Below are 10,913 nucleotides of genomic sequence, written 5' to 3'. Positions count from 1 at the left end.
TCACACTGGTCAGAATGGCTATCATTACAAAGTCCACAACTAACCAATGCTGGTGAAGGTGTGGAGAAAAGGGAACTCTTCTACACTGTTGGTGGAATTTAAGTTGCAGCCACTATGGAAAACAGCATGCAGGGTCATTAAAAAACTCAAAATAGAATTGCCATATGATCCAGCAATCCCACTGCTGGACATATATCTGGAGAAAATTATAATTTGAAAAAGTACATGGACCCCAATGTTCATAGCAGTACTATTTGCAATAGCCAAGACATGGAAACATCTTAAATGTCCATTGACAGACGAGTGGATCAAAAAGATTGTGTGTGTGTGTGTGTGTGTGTGTTGGAATACTACTCAACAGTAAAAAAGAATGAAATAATACCGTTTGCAGCAACATGGATGAAACTAGAGATTATCACACTGAAGTGAAACAAGTTACAAAAAGAAAGACAAATACCGTGTGATATCACTCATATATGGAATCTAAAATATGACACAAATGAAATTATTTACAAAATAGAAACAAACTCACAAACATAAAAAACAAGCTTACGGTTACCAAAGAAAAAAGAGGGTAGAGGAGGGGTAAATTAGCAATTTCAGATTAGCAGATACAGACTACTATGTACAAAATTGGAGAAGGCAATGGCACCCTACTCCAGTACTCTTGCCTGGAAGATCCCATGGACGGAGGAGCCTGGTGGGCTGCAGTCCATGGAGTCGCTAAGAGTCGAACACGACTGAGCGACTTCACTTTCGCTTTTCTCTTTTCATGCACTGGAGAAGGAAATGGCAACCCACTCCAGTATTCTTGCCTGGAGAATCCCAGGGACGACGGAGCCTGGTGGGCTGCCGTCTTTGGGGTCGCACAGAGTCGGACACGACTGAAGTGACTTAGCGTAGCATAGCATAGCATGTAAAAAATGGGTAAACAGCAAGATCCTACTGCACAGCACAGGGACCTATATTCAACATCCTGTAATAAACTGCAGTGGAGAAGAACATGAAAAAGAGTACGTATGTATATGTGTAATGAACTCTTTGCTGTACTCTAGAAATGAAAACAATGTTGTAAATCAACTATAGTTCAATAATTTTTTTTTAAATACAAGAGACAAGAGGTGGCCATGGGTAAGATCAATACGGGACCACTCCTTGATACTTCCATTGACTCTTAGGGCCATTACTCCTGTTGAACATTACCCCTAGTTTAGGCTTTATGAAACACAAGTCTGTGAATATCATGTCCTCTGCTTTGTTGTCCCTGTTTCAAAGCTATCAAGGAATTCCTGTGGTCCAAGGAATATTATTGAAATGTCTTCCCAACATTCAAGGCCCTCCATAATCTTGCTATGTTTACAATGCTGTCTTTCCCTATAATCTGTAGACTTCCCCAGCTGAATTTCTCTCCTAGCTCCTTCAGGGATCCCCCTAACAATGTCTTCACTTACCTCTTGCTCTGTCCTAATTGAAGGTCAGCTTATACCTTCAGAAAGTCTTTCCTGGAATACTACACTTTTCAATGATCCCCTCTTCCTTTCTAACTCTCCTAGAACTAGAGTGACAAGCCAGGCCACGAAGTGATTTTTTGTTTGTTTCATTTTAAGTAGTGTAATTAGAAGTTTTCACATAAAAATCTGAATTTCTGGCTTCTTTTGAAAAATCAGGCCTTCTCTCCTGGCAAGTCTGGACTGGAGTTGAATGTAAAGTGGGCCCGTCATCTAGGGTGTGCATTCTTAAGTTTTATTTTTATACCTGGCTCATCATTCTCATACACCCTTGTGCCTGACTCATGTAAACATTTGAGTTTGTAAACCCAAGTCTAAACTGTAGCCGGACACTTGGTGTACAGTTCAGTTCAGTTCAGTCACTCAGTCGTGTCCGACTCTTTGCGACCCCATGAATCGCAGCACGCCAGGCCTCCCTGTCCATCACCAACTCCCGGAGTTCACCCAGACTCACGCCCATTGAGTCAGTGATGCCATCCAGCCATCTCATTCTCTGTCATGCCCTTCTCCTCCTGCCCACAATCCCTCCCAGCATCAGAGTCTTTTCCAATGAGTCAACTCTTCGCATGAGATGGCCAAAGTACTGGAGTTTCAGCTTTAGCATCATTCCTTCCAAAGAAATCCCAGGGCTGATCTCCTTCAGAATGGACTGGTTGGATCTCCTTGCAGTCCAAGGGACTCTCAAGAGTCTTCTCCAGCACCACAGTTCAAAGGCATCAATTCTTCGGCGCTCAGCCTTCTTCACAGTCCAACTCTCACATCCATACATGACCACAGGAAAAACCATAGCCTTGACTAGACGGACCTTTATTGGCAAAGTAATGTCTCTGCCTTTGAATATGCTATCTAGGTTGGTCATAACTTTCCTTTCAAGGAGTAAGCGTCTTTTAATTTCATGGCTGCAGTCACCATCTGCAGTGATTTTGGAGCCCAAAAAAATAAAGTCGGACACTGTTTCCACTGTTTCCCCATCTATTTCCCATGAAGTGATGGGACCAGATGCCATGATCTTCGTTTTCTGAATGTTGAGCTTTAAGCCAACTTTTTCACGCTCCACTTTCACTTTCATCAAGAGGCTTTTGAGTTCCTCTTCCCTTTCTGCCATAAGGGTGGTGTCATCTGCATATCTGAGGTTATTGATATTTCTCCTGGCAATCTTGATTCCAGCTTGTGTTTCTTCCAGTCCAGTGTTTCTCATGATGTACTCTGCATATAAGTTAAATAAACAGGGTGACAATATACAGCCTTGATGTACTCCTTGTCCTATTTGGAACCAGTCTGTTGTTCCATGTCCAGTTCTAACTGTTGCTTCCTGACCTGCATACAAATTTCTCAAGAGGCAGATCAGGCGGTCTGGTATTCCCATCTCTTTCAGAATTTTCCACAGTTTCTTGTGATCCACACAGTCAAAGGCTTTGGCATAGTCAATAAAGCAGAAGTAGATGTTTTTCTGGAACTCTCTTGCTTTTTCCATGATCCAGTGGATGTTGGTAATTTGATCTCTGGTTCCTCTGCCTTTTCTAAAACCAGCTTGAACATCAGGAAGTTCACGGTGCACATATTGCTGAAGCCTGGCTTGGAGAATTTTGAGCATTACTTTACTAGCGTGTGAGATGAGTGCAATTGTGCTGTAGTTTGAGCATTTTTGGGCATTGCCTTTCTTTGGGATTGGAATGAAAACGGACCTTTTCCAGTCCTGTGGCCACTGCTGAGTTTTCCAAATTTGCTGGCATATTGAGTGCAGCATCTTACATTTCTCATGCTTCCTGGAAAAGTTCCACATGGAACTTCTATGCCTACTTGGGATTCCCCACAATGCCTAGCACAGCAACCTAAACTTAGAATATTTAGTATAAGATAAATGTGGTCCCATCACTTCATGGGAAATAGATGGGGAAACAGTGGAAACAGTGTCAGACTTTATTTTTGGGGGGCTCCAAAATCACTGCAGATGGTGACTGCAGCCATGAAATTAAAAGACACTTACTCCTTGGAAGGAAAGTTATGACCAACTTAGACAGCACATTAAAAAGTAGAGACATTACTTTGCCAACAAAGGTCTGTACAGGCAAGGCTATGGTTTTTCCAGTGGTAATGTATGGATGTGAGAGTTGGACTGTAAAGTAAGCTGAGCGCCAAAGAACTGATGCTTTTGAACTGTTGTGCTGGAGAAGACTCTTGAGAGTCCCTTGGACTGCAAGGAGGTCCAACCAGTCCATCTTAAAGGAGACCAGTCTTGGGGGTTCATTGAACGGACTGATGCTGAGTCTGAAACTCCAATACTTTGGCCACCTCACGCAAAGAGTTGACTCATTGGAAAAGACCCTGATGCTGGGAGGGATTGGGGGCAGGAGGAGACGGGGACGGCAGAGGATGAGACGGATGGATGGCATCACCGACTCAATGGACATGAGTTTGAGTGAAATCCGGGAGTTGGTGATGGATAGGGAGGCCTGGCGTGCTGCAATTCATGGGGTGACAAAGAGTCGGACACGACTGAGCGACTGAACTAAACTGACTGAAATGGGAATGAGAACCTAATCTGCCTTTTCTTAACTAACCCATCACCCAACAAAATTACAGTTATCCCATTTCAAAAATAAATTCCAAGGAAAGAATTCTGTACGTGGAAACAAGAAAGCACTGAGAGTGAAGAGGGGAAGGCAGTCCTAGAAAGGTTGATTTCAGTGATACCAGCTCTGGTCTTGCAGCTAGAGCAAGAGGTTTGAAATTTATCCGTTGCAGTTAGCAGATATTTGTGACTCTTATCAAGGCTTCAGGCTAGGAGACACTGTTGATTCTTATTTCCTCACTCAGGTCAGATGGTTGAGACTCAAAGGCAGGAAGAAAAAGAGCAAGGATGATGGATAGTGGTGATCAGAACTGCTTATATGGTAGCTCCTCTCCCACTTTATTCTCTAATGTGGGAAATACAAACAGAGGGCTATTGCCAACTTGTAGAGCGTACAGAGTTGATTAGAGCTTCAGGGGAGGAACAGGCCATGATTTGAATCCTGATCGTATGATGCCACAGTCAACACATCCTAACACTGTGCCAAGAAAGGAGGATTTGCCATGAAGTTAACAAACTTTAACCTTCAGGACCACTTCCTTGCACAACCCCTTTTCAAGGCTCTGGGCAAGGCCTTAGCAATGTGCTCATACGGTCATTATAAAATTCTATAAGTAAAGTATTCTCATAGCAATGATTAAGATCCCTGTATCCTTTCACTCAGACTCTCTCTTCAATACCTTCCCTCTGTTAGACATTTCTGGGATCTGCTAAGAGGAAGTTGAGTTGGGATACAAATATTTTGAGTTGTATTTATGTGGTATACAGTCATTTTCACTTAGAGTCATTGCCACACATGTAAATGTAGAAATGGCTTTCAGGAATGTCTCTATTACCTGCTATGTAGACTCATTTGGCGTTATGGCCCATAGTTGTAGGACCAGAGGTCACATCTTGATATAAGTGGCATGTAGATTGTGGAGGAGAGACAGGTTTGAAAGTTATGTAATCAGAAGTTAATTTTTGGAAAAATCTTCCAATCATCACATGTGAAAAATTTCTAATGGAGGATTCAGTTATCATTAACACATGATACAATAGCAAGCATTCAAGATAATAAGTTCTGTCTCCTGTTATTCATATCCCACTCGCCTCCCACAGTATGTCAGTATTGACCAATAGAATACACAAGAGGTGGCGGCATGTCACTGCCAAGGCTAGGTCAGGAAACCCACTGCAGCTTACACCTTCTGGCTCAGTCTCCCTCTTTCTCACCTTCTTTCTCTCTCTCTCAGGAAGGAGCCAGAAGCCCATAAGATGAACTGCCTGGTGGAGTGGTCCATATGGTAAGAAACTGAGGTCCCCTGTTAAGAGTTACATGAGAGAATTTTGAAATGGATCCTCTAGCCTCAGTCAAGTCTTCAGATGACTTGTAAAGATGGCTGACAAATCGATCACCACTTTATGAGAAAACCTGAGCCAGAACCACCCAGCTAAACTGCTCCTGAATTCCTGACCCACAGAAGCCATGGGGTGATAAATGTTTGTTGTTTTAAGTCAGTAAATTTAGGGATAACATATATAGCAATAGATAACTAATATATCTACCAAAAAGGACTCTTCTCTCTTGGCCAAGAATATATTAAATAATTCAATATTAACTCTACAAAGTTTTATTGCTTATATATGTAAGAAACTTGATAGAAGTTTCCCTAAATTTGACAACAATCTAAAATTGTCACCAATTTCACCAGTAAGTTATGAAATAGACTTTTCTAAACTATCACGGATAAAAACTACTTTTATTAAAAATGCCAGCGTGAGGGCTCCCTGGTGGCACAGTAGATGAGAGTCCTCCTGCTGATGCAGGGAACAGGTCGATTTCTGGTCCGGAAAGATTCTACATGCTGTAGAGCAACTAAGTCCGAGCGTCACAATTACTGAGCCCGTGCTCCAGAGCCCGCGAGCCACAACTCCTGAGCCTGCGTGCTGCACCCACTGCAGCCGGCGCCTAGAACCCGTGCTCCGCAACGAGGAGCCACCGCAGTGAGAAGCCCGCGCACGGCAACAGAGAGTAGCCCCCACTCGTGGCAACTAGAGAAAGCCCCTGTGCAGCAAGGAAGACCCAGCCAGCCAAAAAAATAAAATAAAATGCCAGAGGGAAGACCGGTCTACTTTTATACTCTTTATAGAAGATATTTTTATACTTTTTTTTAATAAAAAGAAGATACTTTTTATAGAAGATATTACAAAATTGTCATATGAAAAGACAAAGACTATGTAGCTAAACATATAGAAAAATCTATTATAGAAGATTATAGAGTTTATTGGTTAAAAAATGACTTTTTTAGTTTGTAGTGTATATGGTTTAAGATCATTTTTATATGCAGTTTATTGTTCCTCGTCTAAATAAATGTTCACTTTTATTTCATTCTTTTTTTGGCTGTGCTGAGTGTTCATTGCCGTGAGGGCGTTTCTCTAGCTGTGGCGATTGGGGGGCTACTCTCATTGCAGTGTCTTTTCTTGTTGTGGAGCACACGCTATAGGGCGTGAGGGCTTCAGTAGTTGCTGTACGTGGGCTCAGTAACCACGGTTCCTGGGCTCTAGAGCATGGGCTCAATAGTTGTGGTATACATGACTAGTTACTCTGCTGTATGTGGGCTCTTCCTGGATCAGGGATCGAACCTGTGCCTCCTGCATTGGAAGGCAGATTCTTTACCACTGAGTCACCAGGGAAGCCCCAAATAATCACTTTTTAATCTAATTTTCTCACAGTCGTGTCCAACTCTGAACAGTCCAAATCCCATGGACTGTTCATGGAATTCTCTAGGCCAGAATACTGGAACGCATAGCCTCTCCCTTCTCCAGGGGATCTTCCCAACCCAGGGATCAAACCCAGGTCTCCCACATTGCAGGCAGATTCTTTACCAGCTGAGCCACAAGGGAAGCCCAAGAATACCGGAGTGGGTAGCCTATCCCTTCTCCAGGGGATCTTCCCAACACAGGAATCGAACCCTGGTCTCCTGCATTGCAGGCGGATCCTTTACCAACTGAGCTATCAGGGAAGCCCAGAGGGATAGGCTACAAAACCTTTGCTCTGACACTGGACACCGTAAAATATTTCATCAATTATTTACTAAAGAGGTCTTTATTTGCTGCTGCTGCTGCTAAGTCGCTTCAGTTGTGTCCGACTCTGTGCGACCCCATAGACGGCAGCCCACCAGGCTCCCCTGTCCCTGGGATTCTCAAGGCAAGAACACTGAAGTGGGTTGCCATTTCCTTCTCCAATGCATAAGAGTGAAAAGTGAAAGTGAAGTCGCTCAGTCGTGTCCGACTCTAGAGATCTAAAAATTGAATTTCATTTAGAATCAAGGGGGGTGGGGTGTGAGTAGAGAAAATCTGGCATTGTGCCTTTAGTCTAGATAATTTAACCCTTTTTAACAAACCAAGAGCAAGCCCACATTCATCCCCTGAGAATTCTGTTTGTATATATGGAGTTGGGTGGGGGCTTCTCACCTGGACTTCAGAGGATCTCCTAACTGGTTCTCCCTCTTTCTAATTGCCCTAGCTTTTAACTTCTGACCCCTTCAGTGTCCCAAATACTCCATTATTTTTCCTTCCCGCCTTGGGAGAGACTAAATAATCATGATTATTTCCATCAAAAAGGAACTGGGGCAGTTTACCGCAAAAGAGACTTACTGTGTTACCAGAGCTGCTAAAAAAGAATATGGTAGGCCTCTAAGAATTGATGACCATTAAAAGATAAAGATATATTGTAAAGGGGGGGTGGGGTGAGGGTGGGGGAAGCAAGTAGCAAAACAATATGCATAGTTGTAGCCTGTTCTTATCCTAAAATTACTATATTTCATTCATTCTAAGATATGCACACATACTATCAAATTTTAACATCTCTGATCAATGGCCTATCAGAGTTTAATTGGCAGTTTTTTCTCTTAGAGTTCTATAAAATAAAATACATAATCAATGATACCTTAGATTTGATGAAATACAACAATTGTTAAAGAACAAAACTTGAACTAAATAAGTTTAAAGATGAAATTTACTTTATTCAACGATTCATGAACCAGACAGAAGACAAATAGAAGGACAGAGTTGTACAAAATGGAAGTTTTGCTAAGAGGAAATAGAAGCTTTTTTACAGGCAGAAAGAGGGTAGGACAAGGAAGTTTAAAGTGGATTATTTGGGGAAGTTTACCTTTCCTCTGAAAGGTGGGTGGAATCTTAGTAGCAGATTGCCTCACTAGTGCAGACCAGGACATTTCAGACTGATTGGTTTAAAATGTCTCACTCCTGGGAGAGGCCCAAACTACCTTAGGTATTAGGTCTTGGTGGTGCTTAGCATAAGGGACCCCATTTGGGGGCTCCCGCTTCTTTTTTAACACTGTATATAATAGCACACTGTCACGCGAGTGTATGTTCCTCGGTTCTTTGTCTCGTCACAACAAAGATTTGGAGCAACGGACATTAAAGCCCTCGGCACATCACAGCTCTCGGGTCTTGGACAAACCGTGTTACAGCTCTTAGGCAAATCAGTGTTACAGCTGCATTTTATTTACAAGATAACAGGAGAATCCAAGACTCGAAGAGAAGAGAGTGGAGGAGTGCGTGGGGAGGGAGGGAGGAAGAAAGAGAGAGAGAGAGAGAGAGCGCGCGAGCGAGCGAGGGAGCGCGGACGTGCATCTGCTCGCGCATGCACGCGGGAGAGAGAGTCCCAGAGAAAGCGCTTTGGCTCCTCATTTTATATGTTTTTTCTTCCACCTGGGCCTGCCCTATGCAAATTGGGCTTAGCCAGGAGTGCTGTTTGTTCTGTTTGTTCTGCCTGAAGTCTTCACTCTGGTCCTCGGACCTTCCTTTGACCTTCCTTGTCTTTTAGACACCGCCATTTTGGACTCCTTTTCCCTATTCTACCTACCTAACAACACTAATCAGACCAGGATGCATCTTGAAAGCCCTAGTCTGGAAAACCCTTCAGCCTTCTATTAAACTGAAAAACCCTAGGTGTTGAGGCACAAACAGAAACTGGTTACCAAGAACCTGCTTGTAGGGCTGGTTGACATGGCAATCAGAGGATTGTCATGTAAGGGAGTGATGGGGGCTGGGATTCTAATGTGGCTTCTCACTTTGAAAGCAGATAAACGTCCAAGTTGGAAGAGACTCAACACCCTTCTGACCTGATTCATGCCCAGTCCTGGGCCGGCTGGGACTTTCACATTAAGCTGGTAGCTGAAGGAACAAGACCAAGAGGAAATAAAAGGTGCCTGGAGTCTCAACTGCTTTACCATCAAAGGGTATCCTTTCTTAGCAGCAGGACTGTATCTTTTATCCAAGTTCGGTAAAATGTTATACTAAGCAAGTTCTGTTGAGCCTATAACCCTAGGGGGATCTTGGGTTCCTACTATATTAGTGTATTCGCATACAAAAAAGTTAGAATACAGGATAAATTAATGAGAGATTATTTCTCAGGAATGAGATTAATAGAGATCTAAACTTTATACTTTCATATTTCCCTATTATTACCTTAAAAAAAAAAACTCACTTAAATTATACCTTTATAATAGAAGAAAAAAGGTAAAGATATTCCAATGGGAAAATACAGGCTAATATTAGTAATTAAGTGGGTAAGCTACGGATGTATTTCCTTTTCATATTTTAACCGTCAACTTTCTAATGAGCATGAATTGTTTTTTCCAATACGAAAATTTGTTTTAAAAAATAAAACTCCCTTCAAACACATTTCACTTCTGCAAATAAAAATAAACGCACAAATTCTTCAACATCGCAAGGAAACAATCGTTTATTTCTAAATCAAATTTACACAGGATTGGATTTATTCATTAAGCAAACACACTGGTGAGAATAAGCTGAGTGCCTACTGTCGGGTTAAAGAAAACTCTCGCGGCTTTCTCGCTTATTATGTCAATTTGATTTTAAAAATCTGTTTTTAATAAAAGACAGTTTCAAGAAACCTGTAACTTTCTAAAACTTCTAAAAGATAAGGGATGCTGCGGCTTAGCGCCTCCCGTCTCACGTGACCCTCCCAAACGGGGAAGCCATCTTAAGCATCGCCTCATAGAGGAAACTACATCTCCCAGAATCCTTGCGGCTTGCGTCGTGCTGGCACTTTTACTGGCAGGGTCTTAGAGCTGAGCCTGTAGCCGGGCGCCATCTTTGACTCTGGCAGTCTTGGATTTCTGCTGGTGTTGCTGCTGAGAAGACGGCGGGCGGCAGCGGCTAAGAAAGAAGAAAGACGTGGCAGCAAGCGGGAGTCGGGGATAGTGTCGACGGTTCGGTAAAGTTTCTGTTCTCTGGTAACTAAACCCGTTTTTTTGCTTCCCGGGTGGCTTGGGGCCGGGGAGGTGGGGGAGAGGGCGAGGGGAGTGGCCGCGGCCTCCCCTCGCCCCTGGGTCGCGGCCTAGCCCGGAAAGTCAGAGCGGGTCCTTAGGTCTTGCGGTAACGACCCCCTCCTCCACCTTCCAGCGGCCGCCGTCGCCAGGGCGGGCTGGGAGCCCCAGGTTCCCGCTTCCAGTTCCCGTCCACCCTGCCCCCACCCCGCCCCCGCCTCACTTCCCCCACCCCCACGGCGCCTGCTCCTTTCCCAACCTTCTTCCCCTCCCCCACATCCGGTGTTGGCGAAACTGGGATCCCGGAGCAGCCCCTGGAAACCGACTTGTTACCCTACCTCCAGAGGAGAACTGACACTAAATCGGTTTCTTCGGGGGCACGAGTTTCCCTAGTTTAGCGGACCCCTGCTGCGTAAATCGGATTGAGTGCTAGGAGCTGATTTTACCTACTCTCATTCCTCTCTAGGGCCCCACTACTTGGGAGATTTTCTCAAACTCCACACACAGAAAGCCACCGACCTTATTCCGGTA

General features: G+C 43.7%; 1 protein-coding gene across 3 annotated transcripts in view; it reads left to right on the top strand.

The window, feature by feature from the left end:
• The first annotated feature begins 10,148 nt into the window (after window positions 1–10,148).
• Window positions 10,149–10,913, top strand: part of ZC3H11A (zinc finger CCCH-type containing 11A) — a 45,998-nt gene continuing 45,233 nt past the window's right edge. For 2 of the 3 annotated variants that reach the window (XM_025277656.2, XM_025277652.3), the window contains exon 1: window positions 10,149–10,330. The gene's annotated coding sequence lies outside the window, so the exon portion shown is untranslated. Of the gene's footprint in view, window positions 10,331–10,841; window positions 10,911–10,913 lie in introns of those variants that run through there. The other variant, XM_044943324.1, reaches the window with a different exon arrangement.

This window comes from Bubalus bubalis, chromosome 5 (genome assembly GCF_019923935.1).
Source record: "Bubalus bubalis isolate 160015118507 breed Murrah chromosome 5, NDDB_SH_1, whole genome shotgun sequence".
NCBI lineage: Eukaryota > Metazoa > Chordata > Mammalia > Artiodactyla > Bovidae > Bubalus > Bubalus bubalis.
Note: the sequence above shows the minus strand (reverse complement) of the source record. Positions and strands in the feature narration are given on the sequence as shown.